Source organism: Castor canadensis, chromosome 4 (assembly GCF_047511655.1).
Source record: "Castor canadensis chromosome 4, mCasCan1.hap1v2, whole genome shotgun sequence".
NCBI lineage: Eukaryota > Metazoa > Chordata > Mammalia > Rodentia > Castoridae > Castor > Castor canadensis.
In genome coordinates this window covers 61256261-61276406 of record NC_133389.1, presented here as the reverse complement: position 1 = coordinate 61276406, position 20146 = coordinate 61256261, and positions in this window count along the sequence as shown.

The following is a 20146-nucleotide window of genomic DNA, read 5'->3' as shown; positions in this document are numbered from 1 at the left end:
CTAGGATAGTGCTTGATGGTGAAAGACTAAATGTTTTCTCCCTAAAATTCAGAACAAAATAAAAATATTTGCTGTTACCACTCTTATTCAACATTGCACTGGAAGACCTAGCTTGTACAATAAGGGGGACATAAAGAAAGAAATAAAACTGTCCCTACTTGCAGATGACAGGACAGTCTACATAAAACATCTGAAGAACTCTAGGAAAACACAAACAAAACAAAACAAAAACCTAGAACTAATACATGAGTTTAGCCAAGTCACAGTGGACAGGGTCAATATACCAAAACTCAATTATATTTCTATCCATGAACAATGGATGTGTAAACTGAAATTAGAAACAATATCATTATAGTACTGAAGGAAAAAGAAGGAAAGAAAGAAAAAGAGAGAAAGAAGAAGTATAGGAAGGAAGGAAGGAAGGAAGGAAGATGTACTAATCTAAGAAAACGTGTACAGAATTTCTGTGCTGAAAACTAAAAACAGCTGATAAAAGAAATCAAAGGTCTAAATAAATGAAGAAACATACCATGTTCATTTATTGAAAGTATAGGATAAAACAACAAAATCAGAATAGCAAAAGCATTTGAAAAAGAAAAGGAAAGTGATAGGAAACATTCCACTTGACCATGAACCTTAGTATATGTGCCATTAATCAAGACCATGTGGAACTGCTGAAGGACAGACGTGGACACACTTGAGCAGAACGGAGAGTCCAGAAACTGACTCCTAAACACAGCAGATCGATATTGGCAAAGGCGCTGAAGCAATCCAGTGGAGGAAGATCAGTCTTTCCAGCAAATGGTGCTGGAACAATTGTACATCCACAGTTAAACAAAACAAAACAAAAAAACCCTCAAACTACACGAAATTTTACTCAAAATGGATAGTGGATTTAAATGTAAAGCTATAGAACTTTTAGAAGATAATATAGAAAATCTTTTGGACCTAGGGCTCAGTAAAGGATTCATAGACATGAAGGCAAAAAAAAAAAAAAAGTAAAATATCATCATTCAGTAAGACTACATAAAATAAAAACTTTTACTAGTAAGAAATCTTACTAGTTAAGTGGATAAGGAACCCCCCCCAAAAAAGATTAAGCTATAGACCAAGAAACCATAGACTATATGAATATAGAGTAGAATATAAATAGAATACATAAAAGTCTCTCAATGCTTAACAGTAAAGCATTAATGACCCAGTTAAAAGGTGGCAAAAGAGATGATAGTTAATAACCACATGAAAATATGCTCAACACTATTAACCACGTGAGAAATGCAAATTAAAACCATGATGTGAAAGCACTGTAGACCTACCAGAAAAGCTGCAGTAAAAATAGTGACAACCCCAAATCCTGGTGAGGTTGCACAGAAGCTGGCGCAAACATTCCTGGTGCAAATATAAAACAGAATTGCCCCTCTAGAAAATAGTTTGGCAAATTCTTAAAAAATTAAATATAGCTGGGCACTGGTGGTTCACGCCTGAGATTGGGAGAATCTCTGCTCAATGCCAACCGGAACGAATAGTTCACGAGACCCCATCTCCAAAATAACCAGAGCAAATGGACTGGAGGTGTGGCTCAAGAGGTATAGCACCTGCTTTGTAACCATGAAGTCTTAAGTTCAAACCCAGTCCCAACAACAAAAAAAACGCTAAATACATGAACTGACACAGTCGCTCAAGTGATAGAGCATCTGCATAGCAAGTGTGAAACTCTTAGTTCAAATCCCAGTACTACCAAAAATAACACCACCAGCATCTAAATACACTTACCATATGAACCAGCCATCATACTGCTGATCAATTTATCACAGAGAAATGAAAACAGATGTCCACATAAAAATGTGCACATAAATGTCTATAGCTGCCTCCTTTATCATGTACAAATTTGGGAATAAGCAAAATGTCCTAAAATTGATAGTCAAACAAACTATGATGCAATCATACGTGGAATATTACTGAGTAATAAAAAAGAGCAATTTTTAAAAAGAACAGCTTGGAGGGACCTTTGTGGTGGTGGGAGTGTGGGTGAACAACTCTACACGTGATAAAATTGCATAGAACTGGTTGGAGATTTAGCTCAGTGGAAGAGCGCTTGCCTGGCAAGTGTAAGGCCCTGAGTTCGGTCCCCAGCACCGGAAAAAAAAAAAAAGGAAAAAAAAAAAATTAAAAAAAAAAAAATTGCATAGAACTATGCTGGTGTGTGCATATACACGCAAACGTATATAAAACTGGAGAAATATTCATAAGGTCTGGGGTTCTGCCGAGGCTGGTTTCCTGGTTTGAATATTGTCCTATAATTACATCACTATTGTTGTTACCACTGGAGGGATTGAATGAAGGGGACACAGGATCTCTCTGCACTATTTTTACAATTTTCTGTGAATCTAGAGCTATTTCAAAACAATCAAATAAAGAAACACTGAAAAGTAAAAATAAAGTAAAAATTATCTGCGTTCCCTAATACTTGGCTCTCGGTATCTTATTTTTGAAATTGATTCATCTTTTTGTGTATCAGTATGAGTGTGTTTACTGAAAGGGCTAATAATGTTCATAGTTTGTTACCATGTTTAAAAATTAGCAATATGTCATGGACAAGGTTCCATGTCTAATATTTTTCTATAATATCTTTTAATGCCTTATTGCATTAAATTGGTGAAAACAACTCCATTTTTTCAAATTCTTCTAAGTAGCAGACACTCTTCAACTCTGTATTATGAGAGAGAGGAACATGGACCTGCTCTTTCTAGAGTGGGGAACAGAAAGCTCAGTGGGGATCTGTATGGCCCCAGTTGTTCCTTGTAATGGTCCCTGTCACATCACTAGCAGGGCTTCAAACTCTGGGAATGCAGGTGGAAAACTGTGTCCATTTGAAAGAATGGTGACAATGGTCTATCAAATGTATTCAATGCTACATTTTTAATTATACGTACCTGTACTGCTACTCTTTACCAGACGTGGCAATCACTTTGACTTTGTATCTCAACTTCATGAGAAATTAACAAGCAACAGTGTTTGAGATGCAGTTGCTGTGGTGATAGAGCCCAGGAAATGGACCTGTTTGTTTCTTCCAGAGCTTTCATTTAAAATCGCTACTCTCCTAAGCATGGCTCCCAACCTTCCGTCCTGACAGTTGAGTTTTATTCAGCAATATAGTGTCATCAATAGGAATTGGTTATCAGCGTAATACTCTGGCCAATGCTGAGTTTATCTTATCAAAATTGAAAATATGTCAAGGACCTCCAAAATCATCCTGGCTATGTCATTAACCTAAGTGTGTATATCGTATATAATTTTTGTTAGGACAGTTAATTTGTAAATATGTAACTCAATAAAATAGCCAACTACGGTGTACAGACCAAGCTACATAAAATGTTTCTTACAAATGCACGTACTAAAAATTATATCTAGATTGCAGCTTCCTAAGAAAACAATTAATGCACCACATTGAGTAACACATATTTATTGCTAAAATGGAACGAAAAGGCAATGTTCTCTCAGTGAGACACGCCTTTGGCAATTCATTGCATTTGCAGGAGTCTCAGGTGCCAAATTTGCCTCTAATCAAGTTTTCTATCTCAGCTGACAGTCTGGGTGGAGTGCCATGATTTTATTTTCTTGTCCTATTTAATGTCACGATTCAGAACTTCAGATAAAGTGGAAGCGCCTCTAAATTCTGCACAAGGTAAGCAACCACATTGCAACATCTCACATTTTCTGGAGAAAACAATTATTGTCACAAGCTTCACAAATTGCTCCTGGGGGATTCTAAGAGTCATGCAGAGCCTACAAGCAGCTGGCTCAATCAATTCATTGTGGAAATCCAAATTACCTTACCCCGCCCCCAGACTAAAATACAGTTCTTGGGGCTTGAGCACTCCAAGACAGATGCAAAGGCATCTGACCCCCATGATCAGGTCTGTGAATTTCCATTCATTGTGTTCAAGTACTATCACTGAAATGCAGCCCAATTTAGCAATTAACACAATTGAAGCCTGAACTCAACATATTTCTTCTTCAAACTCTTGATTGATGGTAGCAAGTGAACTAAGGCAGGAGACTGGGTAGAGGGAATAATGGCTTTGATATTGACTGGACTTCCTGCTAACCTCGGTGCTCCTCATGTGAAAACAGTCCATTTTCTTCCATTAAGAGCCATTGTTCCCTTTGGTAAGGACCAAGGTAATTCATGTGGTAGTTGAAGTTTCTTCTCAATGCCTTAGAACCTTAATGCTCCCACAAGGCAGATAGATGGCAGCAGTTTTGTCATGTCTGAAGGCCGGGCTTCCTACAGCTCGGATCTTAAGTGTCCCCAAAGGTGTTAAAAGCTTGGTTTCCAGAGTGGTACTACCGGGAGAAGGTGAAACCTTTAAGCGGTGGGGTCTAGTGGGAGTTCTTTAGGTCATCAGGGGCATGCCCTTGAAGGGAGGGAACCCATTCCCTTCCTTCCTCTTCTTCTCTTTCACTTCCTGGCCCATGAGGTGAGTAGTTTTTGCTCTGCCTTGTGCTCCCATTATGATGTCCTGCCTTGCCACAGTGTGAAAAGTAATGAGGCCAATTGATCATTACATTGATTATTTTGTTGTCCAAAATAAACTAACATGCGTTCTAAAGTATAGTTTGATTCACAAGCAAGACTCATGCCAAAGCTGAAAGAGGGTGGTATATTCTTAGGAAATCAAGACATGGTCAGAGTTGATGTGCTGGGCAACTTGGAATGTGAAGATGCCCTGACCACTCAGACCGGGACGTATGTATTGGGCCCAGCCACACAATATGAATTTGACTCACAGGCTTGTGTCTCTCTTTTGAGTTTCCCATGATGTACAATATGTGGTTATCAATTTACAACCAGTCCATCGTGTATTCTGAGCAGTCCACACTGGCTGCAACACAAAACACATACTTATTAGTGACATAAATCAGGATTTTCTGCACCTGAATAAAGATGAATCTGTAACCCACACCCAGGACAAGGAGAATTGGGAAGCAGGGCCGGCTGTCCCTATGGTAAACACTAATCACTCTCTTCCCTGAATACTGGCTGCACAGTGTGCGTTCTGTTTCCATGGGAAGAAAGAGCAAACAGTAAAGTCTGCCTATGCTTTAAATCAGTTAGGACCTCAGAGGACCCCAGATGTGGAAGCTTTCTCTTTCTTAACTATGATGCATTTTCATGATGAAGGAATCTGGGAAAGGAGTTGTGAGTAGCATAAAAGATAACGCAGGGGCTCTTGCAAACAAATAAAAACCTTCTGTCTGCCAGATCTCTGCTGATGAGAGGGAGAACTAAGATCTATCTCTGTAAGAGAGAAGTGAGAAACTTTGGCCTGAAAATGTTGGCTTCCCAGGCGGCAAATGGGTTCATTAAAGATGAAATTATTTATAATGTTTGGAGTGCGTCTACTAGAATCTAGATGGTAAATGTTCACTCAGGGGAAGTGGATAAACCCTCCCAGGGAATCTGACAAGTGTGTGCGTTCTTATAATGGGTAGGGGAATTCATGAAACAAAGCAGGAGAGCCCTTGCTCCTGATACTGCCTAAAGATCTGTGAGGGTTAGTGTGGCACTACACTGCCAAGGCCAGTCCCTCCCCCCATCCATGATGTCGGGAGCCCACCTGGCAGAGCTCTGGTTAAACAGAGAGTAACCAACTCTGTTTATTGGAAGAGGCATTCAAATATCTACTATCACTACACACGTTCAGTTCTTTCTCCTCCTACATGTTTGTCCCCAGGATGGTGTAAGCAGTTCAATCAGGATCCTATTCCTCTACTTTATGTGACTGTATTTATCAATGAACGTTTCTTTCTCCCAATTTCCTTCTTGTACAGTGCTGTGACAACATTAAAAAGGGGGTGGGGGTATCCCTCTCACTTTCTCATGAGTCAGATCTTGTGTTCCCTCCCGTCAAGATCATCAAAGTCCTGAGATAAAAACAGGTGGCGAGCAGAACACCCTGTGCTGAGAAAGCAGAAGCCAGCAGCAGCCTGTCCCCTTGCTGCCACCACCACAGCGACATGGTGACCGGTATCTGCACTCATACTGTCCTCCCCGCCTCACTACAAAGTCTCAGTCCGTTTGTGCAGTTATTACAAAGGATCAGACACTGGGTAACTTATAAACAACACAAACTGACTTCTTGCAGTTTTAAAAGCTCGGAAGGCCAAGATCACAGTGCCAGCAGATTCCATGTCTACGGAGGGCCTGCTTCCCATTCCTGGTGCCCTTCCTCTGTGTCCTTACCAGCCAGGAGCTGGCTAGCTCTGGAGTGTCTTCTATGAGTACTAATCCCATTCATGAGGGCAGATCCTCATTACCTAATGACCTTCCCAAAGGCTCATTTCTGATTCTATCACATTGGGGATTAGCGTTCAACATAGGAATTTTGGAGGGACACAAACGTACAGGAAACAGCCTGACCACTGAACTGTTTGTGCATCCCAGGCTGGACCCTCCTCCTGGACCCCTCTTGCCTGTGCATGGGCACTTCTCCAGGCTCTTCTTTGTCCCATTCCTTTCTCATGAAAAGTTTTCCTCTCTTGACTCTGTTTCAGGTTCAACTTCACTTCTGTGCTCTAGTGGCAACAGAATGCCTCCAAAGAGTGGTCAGTCGATGTTCTCCCTCTCAAACTTCTCTTCTGCTCTCTCTCAAATATGACTAGTCTGAGCTTTTGTTCCCCAAAGTCACCAAAACCTCTTGCAGAGGCTACCAGTGGCTTCCTTGTTGTCTACTTGACCTACCAATAACATTTGGCCGTCTCTTACACTTTCCTTCCAGAAGCAACTCCCTTGACTTTTGGAGTATGACATTCATTCGTATGTTCTCTTGGTTTTATTGTTTTTGTTCTATTTGTTTCAAATTTTTTTTGTTTTGAAATCAGCTTTCTTTGCTCACTCCTTCTCATCTTGCTGTGGTGGCCAGGGCACCAGCCTGAGGATCATCCATGCTTATGATATGCCTTCGTAATAACCACTGCGTCTTTTCTTCTGTACTACAATGCTTTGGTGGCTGGGGCCTGGCTGACCCTGGAGGGACTGCGCTCCAAGTTTTCACCAGTTCCTGGACATAGTTATCAACTCTGCCCTCGGTGTGCCTTTCATGTGCAAGCTAACTAACCCAGAGCCCATAACCTCCTCCCTCACCTCCCTTATCCACTCTCTGCCTGCTCTAGTCACCCCAGGACTGGTATCTGGTAGCTAAGGATAGCCCCTGCACTGAAATTATTCTAACTAGCCAGTCCTGAGCCCATGGGCTCTGCCCTGCTTATTCCATCTCACAGAAACCACAAAGGCCCTTGCCCACAATCCCCCACTCCAGTTTCCCATTTCATTGTGGCACTTCCTGTGTGGCATGCTCTGTTTCCTGTTTCCACTGAATGGTGAGTACAATGAACTTCCTTCCTGACAGTCATGTCCATGTCTGCATGTCTTACCAGACCTCATGTAAACAAACTTGGGAACTCTTAAAACACACACATACACATAAGCACACACACATAGATGCACACACACACACACACACACACACACACACACACACACACACACAACTAAGCTTATCCCAGATTTCTGTAAACTCAAGATATGCCTGCCTTCTGAACGTCTCTGCTAGATGTCCAAATAGTATCTTAAGCTTAACCCACCCAATCCCTGAACTTTTTCTACTTCCCCCAAACCTGATCCTCCCACAGTTTCCCTAACATCCTTCCTGTTGCTCAGGCCAAAAACTGTGATGTCACCTGTATTCGTCCCTTTATCTCCTACCTGGCTCAAATCCATCAGCAAATTTTGTTGGCGTCTGTCTTCAAGTGATATCTGGAACCTATCCTTTTATAATGCCATGTCAAAATAAGCCCCTCTGGTACTATACCAGTCTACAGCTCATAAAAATGTATCTGGAACAAAGTATATGCTCAATAAATATTTATTAGATAACTTTTACAGTAAATGTATCCACTTATTTTATGATCTGATTAATTTGGTGATAAATTAATGTATGTTCTACTTTGTTACAAATGGGACAATATACTTTATTTCCATCTAATTAGACTTGAAGGAAGATTAAAATTTATTGTCCCAATAAGCTGAGCTCTTGAGAACAAGATGAGATTACTTCAAGTTCAATTCCATTATCTGTGGAAGTTCAAATGTTTTCCCCAGGTATCCATGAATTCCCAAGTAGCTTGAGTCTCATGATCACTTTGGTCTCTGGCTTCCATGACAATGATTATGGTTATGGGTTGTCTGTCATCTATACATTTTGACTCTTTCTTCGAAATGGAAGTTAACACCTGTTTCACTTTCCACTCTCAGAAGTCATTTTGAGAATAGCACAATTTACTGAATCATTGTGTTTCACAGAAAAGGGATTTATATTCACAAATGATTTCAAATTGCATACTGTGACTCATTGTTCTTCAGCTATTCAACACTGGGCTTTCTAAAATGCCTCTTCACTCTATACAGTCCTCAATGTCACACACAATTTTCTTGCCTGGCCCCCCCATCTCCTTCTTCCTGAATTGCTATCCACCCCCTTTTAATATTCTTCTAGTTTTTTTCAGAAGCAGAAAAAATAGACCTTCCATGTTACAAGATCTTCCTGTACAGATGGTAGTTGTGGGTGCCTTTGTTTTTATTATGAAAATTTTCAAACATGAAAAATATAATTAATAGGACATAAACACCCATATATCACACTCTCAATACCTGGTAACTCAATATTTTGTCACAGTTGCTTCATCTATATTTTTTGCTGCATCGTTTTAAAGCAACCTACAAAAATGATACTTTTGTACCCATCACATCATCGTTAAGAAATGATGTTCTCTAACTTGACCACAGTGGGATTTCCACAGCTGAACTATTAACAATATTTCTTCATACCATCTAATATCTAGTTCATTTTGAAATTTCTCCCACTTGTCCTCAAACAGTTGTGATTGGAAACCACATTTTCCCTTCACTTAAGCCTGCATTTAAAATAGCATTCTACTGTGCAAAATCTCTTCCTCTGGTTATGTGCATTTCCCATTTCTTGTACAACATGAGGACAGGTAGCCATGGCTGAAAGCTCTTTATTAAGTTACCTGCTGGAGTGAACCAATACCATTAAAGTGGGGTCTCTATTTTGCACCCGTGTTTAACGGCAGGAGATGCATGAATTTATTTGTTTTGGTACCTGTAAACAAAAACAAATGGGAGGAAGGGCAGCAGAGACAATGAGTGATGGAAACACAGTTTCCAGACTGCAGAAGCCTGGGTTTTAGTAGAAAATATATGCAACCCTGAGAAGAGGCTGTCCCTGTGGCTGTTACCTAGCAACAAGCCCATTACCTAGGGGCACAGTGGCGTCCAGTTTCACAGGGTTCGGGGAAGAGTGAGTGGGTAACAGGACAGATTTCTTCTTTCGTGCTATGTTAATAACATAGGTCTCCTACAGTCTTACCAGGGCGAGTGTCTGAAGAACTCATCTGGTGTAATGCTTTCCCAGTGTTCAGAACCTAAAGGAGGAGAGTGCCTGAAGTCTGATTTACTGTGTACACGTCATGGCTTATTTGTCCATATAGCCATCTGATAAGGGTGAAATATACCATGTGAAAAAGAAAATCACCCAAACTCAAATTATTCTTGATTCATGCTGCAAGTCTCTAAGACCCATTGCTAACGGCAAGTGAAGTCCAGGTTACAGGTTTACTGTTATTATCCTTTCTTTTGGCTTTAAAAACAGCTTTTATGTACATTCCTGCATTCTTTTCAGATTTGCTCTCTTTCTTCTATTACTGTTAATCTGAGCCACCTGGATTGCTTCTCTGTCATCTGCATTTTTGCCTAAAAGTTGTCAAGAAAGAAGGTTTGTTTTCATAGCACTGCATTTTAATGATACAATTACATCCATGGTCTTTGGTAACAATTCCACCCTTTTTATGCTCAAAGTGGTTTTCTAGTTTTGCTTCTAAGTCAAGCTAAGATATGTGTTAGGACCAGAATCTAAATTTCCCCATCCTTGGTCTAGCTTTTCATTGCTCAAACTGTGTTTTTCAAGTTAATTGAGGTTGTAGGAAAAGTATTTGCCTGGAATTATGTCTTGAACCTCAAAAGTTCTATAGATAATGAAAGTGAGACCTAAAATTTACTTAAAACACAATTTTTATCCCACATGGCTATCTATTTTTTTGGAAAATAATTCCTTTTGACATTAAAAAGAGTGAGACATGCCACAGGAACTGCAAGCTTATGAAAGCTTCTATAAATCCTCTGTCTACTTGCTAAGGCCTTTTCTAGGTGCTTTAAATGCATTGCCATTTAGTGCTCACAACAGAGCTAGTGGAGGACAGAGATCAGATCTGAAGCTAAGCAACACCTACCTCCCACACCCATGTCCTATCAATCATCCCATCTCATGCCTTCTTATTGGTTGTTTTTTCACTCATTCATCCAACAAATCTTCATTGCCAGGCACTGGGAATTCAATGGTGGGCAAATTAGACATGGTTCCTGCCCTAATAGCTTATCTTCTGGTTTGATAGATATAAGTAATAAATGCTACAATGGCTGTCATTGCCCTGCATGACCTCAGTTATTCCAAGTTAGCGTAAACCTCTAGATAAGCATTGCCAAAATTTCGAAGATCAGTCTTTCACAATTCAGAGATACACATCATTCATTCATTGATTCATTTTTGAGACATTTGCTATGTGCCACATGTATCGTGTAAAGCTACACGATGTCCAAGACTGTGAGCCCCCGTGCAAAGGACTAGTGTTATGGGAGAATGCTCAGATTGCTAAGAAGTCACTCAGTGGTACAGCACTAAACTCCGGTGCACAAGACCCTAGATTTGATCCCTCCACCACAAAACAATAAAAATCAAACAAAAGGATGTTCAGGGGGTTGAGAAGCTCAGCAAATGCCCCAACTGGTGGCTTAGAGAGGAGAGCTGCCCTCAGGAAAGCCCTCTCCTCTTCTGCTTGCCTGCCTTCGTAGGAACCTAGATACATGCAATTGGCATTTTTATTTATTTATTTTCTTTGCTGTAGGACCTATAAGAATTTTGCATAAGAGAACTTTTGCTCAAAACACCCCTTGGGCAAGACGTTCACCTCCACAGATTACTCAGCTAGTAATTCATCTAAATAATTAGTTCTCTCCATCATCATAGCTCACGGCCACCTTCTGCAATCATCAGTAGCCAAAAAAGCCACATGACTCTTTGCTTCATTTAATATGTTACAGGAGGCAGAGGCCAGGAGAGGCCATTGGGAGCCTGGGGCAGAGTTGTCAGCACCCTGCCGAGGGCTTATTTCTCTCACTGTGGGGGCCTGGATTGGCACCTGCCAGAGCTTACATTCCTTTTGCTAAAAGCATTCTCTCGGTCACCAGAGCGAATTTTGTCCATCCACAATAGAAGTCAAAGTGTCAAGGAACCTATGACTCCTGGGTTGTCCTAACAGATAGGGGGACCCTCAGAAGTTCATCTTCCATGCTGGCCCACCGGTCTCCTTGGCAGGATGGCACTCTAGGCACCGGTTACAATGATAACATACTCCACAGTGAACCTCTTTCTCCTAACTTTGCTTTTGTGTCTCGCTGTGTCCTTCAGCTGCCTTCTGAATCTCAGCTCAAGTGAATCAAGTGCACATCAATTTTGGTTCTGAGAAAGCCAAGGCCCAGTACTCCTGATGCAACAGCTTGGCAGGTTCACCGTGCATCTTCCATCAGGTCCTGTTCATCCAGGTGGGCATCTCAGGCATTGCTGCTCCTGGGAAGATCACGCAGACAGTGCCACTTCTCAGCTCAAACAAAGACCACAGGTATAGAGTTCATGCTTAGTTTCTCCACCACGACTCAGTCTTCCTGTGTAGCCGTCAATTCCTTTCATCTCCGATGCATTGTTTGAGGGGTGCAGTGCGTACAGGTGCTATGGTTTAAGTGTGTCCCCCCAAGTTTCATGGGCTGATAACTTAATCCCCTGTACAGCAGTGTCAGGACATGCAGCCTTTAAGAGGTGATTGGGTCATGGGGGGTTCTGTCGTTACGGATGGATTAATGCTGCTATCACAGGAGTGGGTTAGTTTTCACGAACTGAGAAAAGAACCCGTTCACCCCCTTTCCTTTTCCTTCCTTTCTTTCTCTTTTCCTCCTTCTCGTCCTCTCCTTTCGTCCCTGCTCCCCCACGCCCCCTTCCATGTTCTGAGACAACAAGAAAGGCCTCCCCATCAGGTGCTAGCACCTTGATAGTGGACTTTCCAGTGAGAAATTACATTTTTATTTTTTATAATTATCCAGTCTGTGGCATTCTGTTATAGCAACAGAAAACAAAGACAGCTAGGTATGCAGCTGCCAGAAGGTTTGCTTTCAGTGTTTCTGGTCTTCAAGTTAGAACAGCCTGGGAGGCAAGGACACTAGTAGTGTCATTGTTCTGTGGCTTTATCACAAATGAACTCTGTTTTGAAGCTCCCATCTCTGAGATGCCAGTGGTCTGGGATGCACATCTCCCTACCTGTCTCCACACCACCTGTGATCGAGAACATTCTGCTGGTGCTGGGGAGGGACAGACAGCACAACATTCCAGGGAACACTGAAAACTTGTTGTTGTTGTTGTTGTTTTTAATCAGATGACATTGTTGTAGAGAAGACCTAACCGTACTGTGCTGGTAAGTCCAGAAATAAGGCAGGCATCCGAACACAGAGGGATTGGAGAGGGGAGGGAACGACGACATGCACAGAGAATAGGAGGAAAGTATACAAATGACAGGAAGGAAAAATGCACAAGCAGGGAATGGGACAGAAAGCATATCAAAACAAAACACCCACAGCCAAACACATTTTCTGTCTGCTTTGAAAACGAAAGGGGAAGAGGAAGAAACGCGCTGCACCAAGTGGCCCCCGCCGCAGCACAGGATGGGAGCTCACAGTTTCCAGAATCTTCCCTTTCCTTTGCACAACCCTCCACGTGTTAAAATAATCTCTGCCTTGAGAGCAGCACCACGAGTTTTGTGTCTCGTCACATTGTGCACAAATTAACAGTGTCAAAAACGGAGACTGTTTTAAACTCTTGGTTTATTAACTGGCTGCTTGACGGTTTCTCTGGAAAGGCAAGACCAGCCTTTGGGTTCTATCTCACAATTGCATGATTTTCCATATTTTGCTATTATCCTGCCGCCTACAAAATGCCCTATCTCTTTGAACACTCCTTAACCATAAAACAAACCGAGGCAAAGCAAACGCTTTCCTGTTTTCATATGTGCAGGCATCCAACCAACAAAGGAAGGCCATTTCTTCAGCCTGATGGGAAACTGCTACATCCATCCTAAAAGGACCTATCCTCCCTCTGAACCCAAAGTTACAAGGAAGCAAATGACCAACTGTGCCGGCGCGGGTCCAGGATGGAAGATGATGGTCCTGTCTTGTGTGCCCATCATCTCCCATGATGGCTAAGCTGTCATACACAGACACCACTTGATCTGCTGCTGATTGAACCCTCTTCAGGGCTGAGGAGTGACAGGCAGTGATCCAAACAGCTCATATCCAACTAAGAGAGGAAAACATTCAGGCCAGAGCCAGGAGTAAACTTTGCTCTGCAGAAATCGCCCTGAGATGTCCACAAAGAGCAGATGGGAGCTCTGCTTCTCAGAAGTCTTATTCCAAAGACCCCTCCACTCCCAGCAGCTAGGATTAGCCCAGGGTCCCTGTGAAGGAGGAAAGACTCTTGTGTTGATTTTGTTTCTGTTTCAGCCTGAGCTTTTGCCTCTGACTCTGTCAGACGCAGAGGATGGGAAGCAGGCTGGGTGGGCACACATGAAAGCTTCTATTCATAGCTCCTCTGTTGGGGTGGGCTGCTCTTTCATTCTCGGGACCTCTCTCTCCATCTGTAAAATGGGGCTTCAAGGATGCTGACCTCAGATGAAAGTTTAAGATTTAATTTCTGTGTGCTGTGCTTTGAAATGAAGAACAAAAGGTGCCATTTGAACATACAGCCTTGTTATTATCTCTCACCCACTTCTGCCAGTAGCCTATTGTGCTGAATGAGAGTCTTCTCTGGGGTTTGTTCACAGCCAGTTGCTTCTCTCTGATGACACCCACACAACCAAGCCTCCAGCTTCCAAGGTCCTTTGGAGGGTGGCTGCTCTGGGAGCCTAGAGGCACCCCAGTTAGCAACTCTGATACTGCTGCTCATTAATTAAGTGAAAACTTGAAAACACACACAAAGAGAGTGATTTCCCATATATATTAGGATACTTTTGCTTTTGGATGAAGGCAAAAACCTCTTGCACATTTTGTGCCACTACTATGTGTGACTCAGTCATTTCACCTTGCTGTAAGGAGCACAGGGGACCCAGGAGACAGTGGCTGCTGTGAGGGCGGCTGGGCTGGAGTTTATGAGGTTGGTGGCCGCCAGATATTCAGGACCACAGAGCACAGGGTTGACAAGGGGAAGGGAGTCTCTTTACTATTCTCTCATACATTGCCTCCATAAATATCCTTTTTATTAGTGTATCTGCTGTTTATAGGTTAGCTTATGGATGTGGTTAATGCTGCCACTGAATGTTAAGGGACCCTACCCTTGTTAAAGATTCTGACCAACTGGAGATATTTGTTTAGGATTCTTTTTTTTTTTTTTCTGCAATAAACACAACTGCAAAGGGCCTATTTCTCCCCTGGATACCCTGATGAGTCTTTGGTGGGAGCGAGTTTTAAGTACCAAAGAGAACATTCCTTCAAATATTTAAGGTGCTTTGATGTTGACTGAGGGAGGTAATAGTCCCTGCCTGTGCTTGGTGGAGAAAGAAAGGGGAGCCCCTGACACAGCAGGCTGCTTCTGCATGTTCCCCTCCTCCAAAGAACCATGAAGGAGCATTGAAGACAAAGTCACGAGGAACCTGTTCTGCATGGAGCCTGTGCCACTCCCTCATATACCCACTGTCACCTGCTGAGCCAAGGTCACATCCTCATCCTCTCCCAGGGAGGAGGTCTCTGTTCAGAGTGTGGCTGATTTAGGGGTGAGAGGTGTCCTGGGCTCTTGATCAGATCAGAGTGAGGTAAGGTGTGGGAATCAAACACTGTACTCCTGAGAGAGGATGATCGACCCTTGGGACAACCCCAGTGACTTTGAAGAGTTGATTTGGGGAGGAAAAGGTTCTCACAATGAGTCTGACCCCTGAGTCGTTCTCTGGCCTCCTGTTTTGAGATGCAATCTCTCACTCCTGCATAGGCTTCTACCATGATGTCATGAGGTCCTTGCCAGTGCTGAGTAGATACTGGTGCTACATACTTGAACCTCCAGAACTGTGAGCTAAAGAAACTTGTTTTCTTTATAATGTTAGCCAGCTACAGGCATTTCATTATAGTAACACAAAATGGACTAATATGGACTAGCATGACGTCTTCAAAACTCATCTGTATTGTTTTTTTTTCCAAATCTGCTTTTCTTTCTTTTCCCTCATTAAAGAAAACAATCCACTTATTTGTTGAAGTCACAAACATTGATGTTTGTTTTGCTCCCTTGTCCTTTTCTCCTTAACCCATTATGTTACCAGGTCATTTTGATTCTGACTTATAAATATCCTCTAAACCCTTCTTCTGATCTCTATTCCAACTACCATCATCTTACATCAGACCACCACTCTCTCCTTCCTGAAAGTCCGTGACAGCCTTCTACATAGTAGGTCTCTCTCTGATCTGGTCCCTTCATTCCATCCTTTTGGTGCAATAGAGTGATATTTACACTTCATACCACCTTCATTGGCTCCCTACTACTTTCGGGTAAGAATAATGTGATGCACACTCCAATTTAGACTGTACAACATGATGTAGAAAGACTTTTACTGAATTATTTGCAGGTCAAAACCACTCTTTTTATTTGTCCTTTGTATATGTTTCCCTCTCTATGCAGAAAAATCTTCCCCTCTCTGTGGCTAAAGTCTAACCCATTGGTTAGTTCTTGGCTTAGAAACTACTTTTTTCAGTAAGCTCTTTTTGCCCAAAGATGGGGCAAACTACCTCTCCAACCCATTCCCCAACTCCTCACACTCTGCACACACAGAGGCACCATCATATTGTGCTCTGCTCTGGTTGCTTGCTTACAGGTAAGTCCCCATCCAAGACAGGATGGCATTCTAGAGGGATGCAGATGCCATTTTTTGTTCATTATTTTACTCCCAGCAATGAGAACAGTTTCAAGCAAGTAGTCAGCATTTCCATGCTAGTTTTATAAAAAAAAAAAAATGAGTCTTTTTATACCCAGTTCAATGGTCTTCAGCTAGATAATAGATTCTTCTCCTATTTTATTTTAAGCTCTGCATTTTGCCATACAAATCAATGCATCTGCACAGCTGCAGAGTTCATCTCATGCAACTAGAAAGCATGCTGCAAATGCGACTGGAGTTGTAATAGTCATAACAACAGTGATAGCCAACACTCAGTAAGCACTTGCTGTGCATGGTCCTTGACTTACATGTGTTAGTTCACTTTATTACCACCAGAACCTTGTGAAAGGGGTACTTTTAGTGCCCTCATTCTGAAGAAAAGGTAGCCAAGGTGTGGAGGAGTGCTTACTCAATAATGAGAAAGTGGTAGAGCCAGGATACAGATTGATCAAAACCCCATCCTTGTAATCGTTATGTTGTGTTTGTTGAGTTGAAACTGGGTCAAACTATGATATGGCAAATATTTTTCTCCTGGAAATTTTTCTAGTAAGATTTGAATAATCCCACTGGATCTGTATTAGAAGGACATGCAAGAGTAGAGTTCCAGGATTCCTTCATTTTGGGGCAATTTTTACTTTCCTCTTGTATTGTAGAGCTGGAGCCATGGTGGGAAGGCTTTATTTGAATTGAGTCCTCACTCTTTCTAGGCACAACCTAGAACCTTTCCCTGGTTCAAAAGTGCTCTGCAGGTATAAACTTATCAAGTATAAAGACTAGTAGTGAGAACTTTATCTCCATTCACTGGTAGGCATGTTGGCAAAGAAAGGCATTAGCTCAATATGTTACACACGTTAGGACCTGAGAAAATGTCCCTAGAAAAGCTGCCTTTGACTCTCAGGGACCAGGGGTACCGAAAAGACACATGGGGCCATGCCATGGGAAGATGGGCAGGCATAGGGTTAATCTAGTCTTCTGGCTGTCATTGCCACATCACAGCTACTCATGGGAATGGTGGGAGACTTTGGTGGTCATTGCAAGATGGAGTTGCTCTTGCTTGGCCTCTACCTGGAGACTAGTGGGGAGTCCTGCTGCCTGCCATCTGTCCATGAGCCAGAAGCCCTGTTCAGATGTGTCTTTCCTTCCCTAGCAAGCCCTTCCTTCACCAATGTGGAGCTACCCAGTATTGGGCAAGTTACTTCTTTCTCTCCCTCCAACACCTTCCTACCTTTCTTCAGTTCTCGGTGACAAAAGGGCACAGTAATATGGCTTACTAAAAAAGATGCAAAACTCTGCCAGTGCTCAAGGCTCAGACCCCTCTATTCCTGCAGTAACAAGCCTGATTGCTTTGGAAGAAAGATTAAATGCCTTGATTAGAACTTCAAAATTTTAACCACTGGGCCAGGCTTAAATAGAAATTACTAGGCTGATTTCTGGTGCTTTAAATGCCAGAGTCTTGGGCCAATGTTTCCATCAGGGAAAGATGGTTTCTAGAAGCAGCATCTGGCGTGTAAGCTCACATAAGCATATGTGTTTACTGTGTCCAAATAAGTCAACACTTTTATTGAGCACCCACCCTGTGCGCAGAGCTGGATTGAATCAACTCTGAGTGCTTGGTGGCACAGCACATGTGTTTGCTTTTAGACTTATGACAGCTGGACAACAGAGGGAAAGACAAGGTGGGAGTCCTGAAGATCTCATCTGGTGTGATGCTTTTGAAACCGACAGTAAAGCTGCTTCCTTTGGTGCATTTTTAGTGCTCACTCTCCAGAGACTAACCATGGGAGGCCAACAGGAATGTGTAACTGTTCAACGTGATGACCAAAAGGGAGGAGTCTGAAGGAGGTAGCTCTTGGCTGGTGGCTGGTAGAATTTTACTGACTCAGTTTTAAATTATCAACACACATCTTACTTATCATGTGTGTTAAGTATGTACTCATGTCAGCTCACCACAGTCTTATGAAGTGCTATTATTATTATTACTTTCATTTGACGGAGAAGGGAATGGAGGCACAGAGAAGTTAGATAAACTGCCTGAGGTTGCACAGATGTGGATTTTATTTGACTTATGACATGGGCCACATTCATTTGCCAACATTTACCAATTGGGAGGTTTTGCACAAAAATCCAGATTTGTGAAGTTTCTTTAAAAACTGGAAGGTCTAATAACACTGGGCTCCATAACAAGCAGAAGGGTATAAAATGTAAACATTTCTTAGCGAGACTGCATAAAAATCACACAACCCTTTTTGTAGTTTCTGTGAAGTTCCCACTCTCATCTCTGTAGGCACTCTGGAAAACATTTATGAGATTTCCCGAGATGAAAATGTGACAGTGCTCTAAGAGGAGATTCAAGTCCCCTTCTGGTGGGATTAGGCAAGATTATCATCCAGTAAATGGTGAGACAAAAGACCAAGCCAGCAGAGCTCCAGACCAAAGGTGCTCCTCCCACAGTGTTGAGCTTCTGGGCTTGCAAAATTCCCAAAGGTGGAAGTGCACAAATAAAATTTGTGACGTGGGATAGATTCTTTTTTATGTACTTGGGGAGGTATGGAAAGCAAATGACAGTCTCAATTCAAGTCAACTGAAAATCTTCCATGACAGTTCTTAAAGAATCTCCTGTCTTTTATCATTTGGATTTGCATTACTGAAAACTAAGCTAGTTTTAACTGCCTTGGTTACTCGATTACAACAGTTGGACTCACGATCTTTCCAGGTTACTCCTGTAAAATCCAGAGCATTGACTGGGGAGCAACAGGCTCCTGAAATAGAATGGGGACAGCTGGTTGGATAGGTTATCACATGAAGCAAACATTGGAGTCTCACTTACAGTGGGAGTGGCTTGCCCTCCAGTGTCTCGGGAGATAAAGATTGTTTGCATGGACGTACTGTGATGACCTTACCTTGAAAGAGGATGCCAATCCACTTTAGGACCATCCAGTGTTGCCACTGGACTAATAACTGTACTGAAATCTCAGGGATACAGTGCACATTGTGTCCCAGGAAGCAATGCTACACACCGAAAGGATTACAAGCCTTTGCTAACCTGGTGTTATGGTTTGGATATGGTATAAGTGTGACTCCCAAATATTCATGTGTTGGAAGCTTGTTTTCTAATGTGGCAATGATAAGAGGTTGTGACACCTTTAACACATGGGGTCTAGAGGGTGCTGTGCTGGTATATGCCTACAATCCCAGCTGCTTGGAAGGGAGAGGTAGGAGGTGTGCTATCCAGGTTCAGCTCAAGACCCTATCTAAAAACAAACTAAAGTGAAAAAGGGTTGAGGGCATGGCTCAAGTGGTAGAGAGCTTGCCTAGCAAGCATGAAGATAACTTTGAACTAAGCTCAAATCCCAATACCAAAAAAAAAAAAAAAGTCATGGGAGGCATGCCCTTAGGAGGGATTAATGTAGATCTTGCGGGACCTCAGTCTCTCTTGAGCTTCCTGTCTTGATAGGTGATCTCTCCCTCCTGCATATGCTCTCACTACTTTGATGCCATCTGCTAGGAAAGCTTCACCAGAGCTGAGCCAATGGTGGGACCACGTCATTGAACCACTAGAGCCACAAATCGAGTAAATCTATTTTTAAAATAAAGTCCCAGCCTCAAGCATTTTGTTACAGTAACAGAAAATGAACTAATACACCATTTGTGGGACTGAATTCCAAGGATGCTAGACTAGGAAGGGAGGAATAAAAGAGTAGACTGGGCCAAACTCATTTACTAGACATTCTGAATTTCATATGTTAGCTTTTGCCTTTGGAAATGGCTCTGGCAGTTTGCTTATTGAGTGAATAAAACTGGGACCGAACTGTGGCCTACATTTAATGAAGTTGAGATGCTAGACTTTTCTGGCTAAATGTATAGTAGGGAATCTGAGGACTTAGGAAGATGGGACCTTGAAACCGGATCTTTCTTATGTGACCTGTATCCTTCCCATCCCTACAACTATTGCAAGAAGTAGAAGGAGTAAAGACACTCCATTTTCCCCAATTCC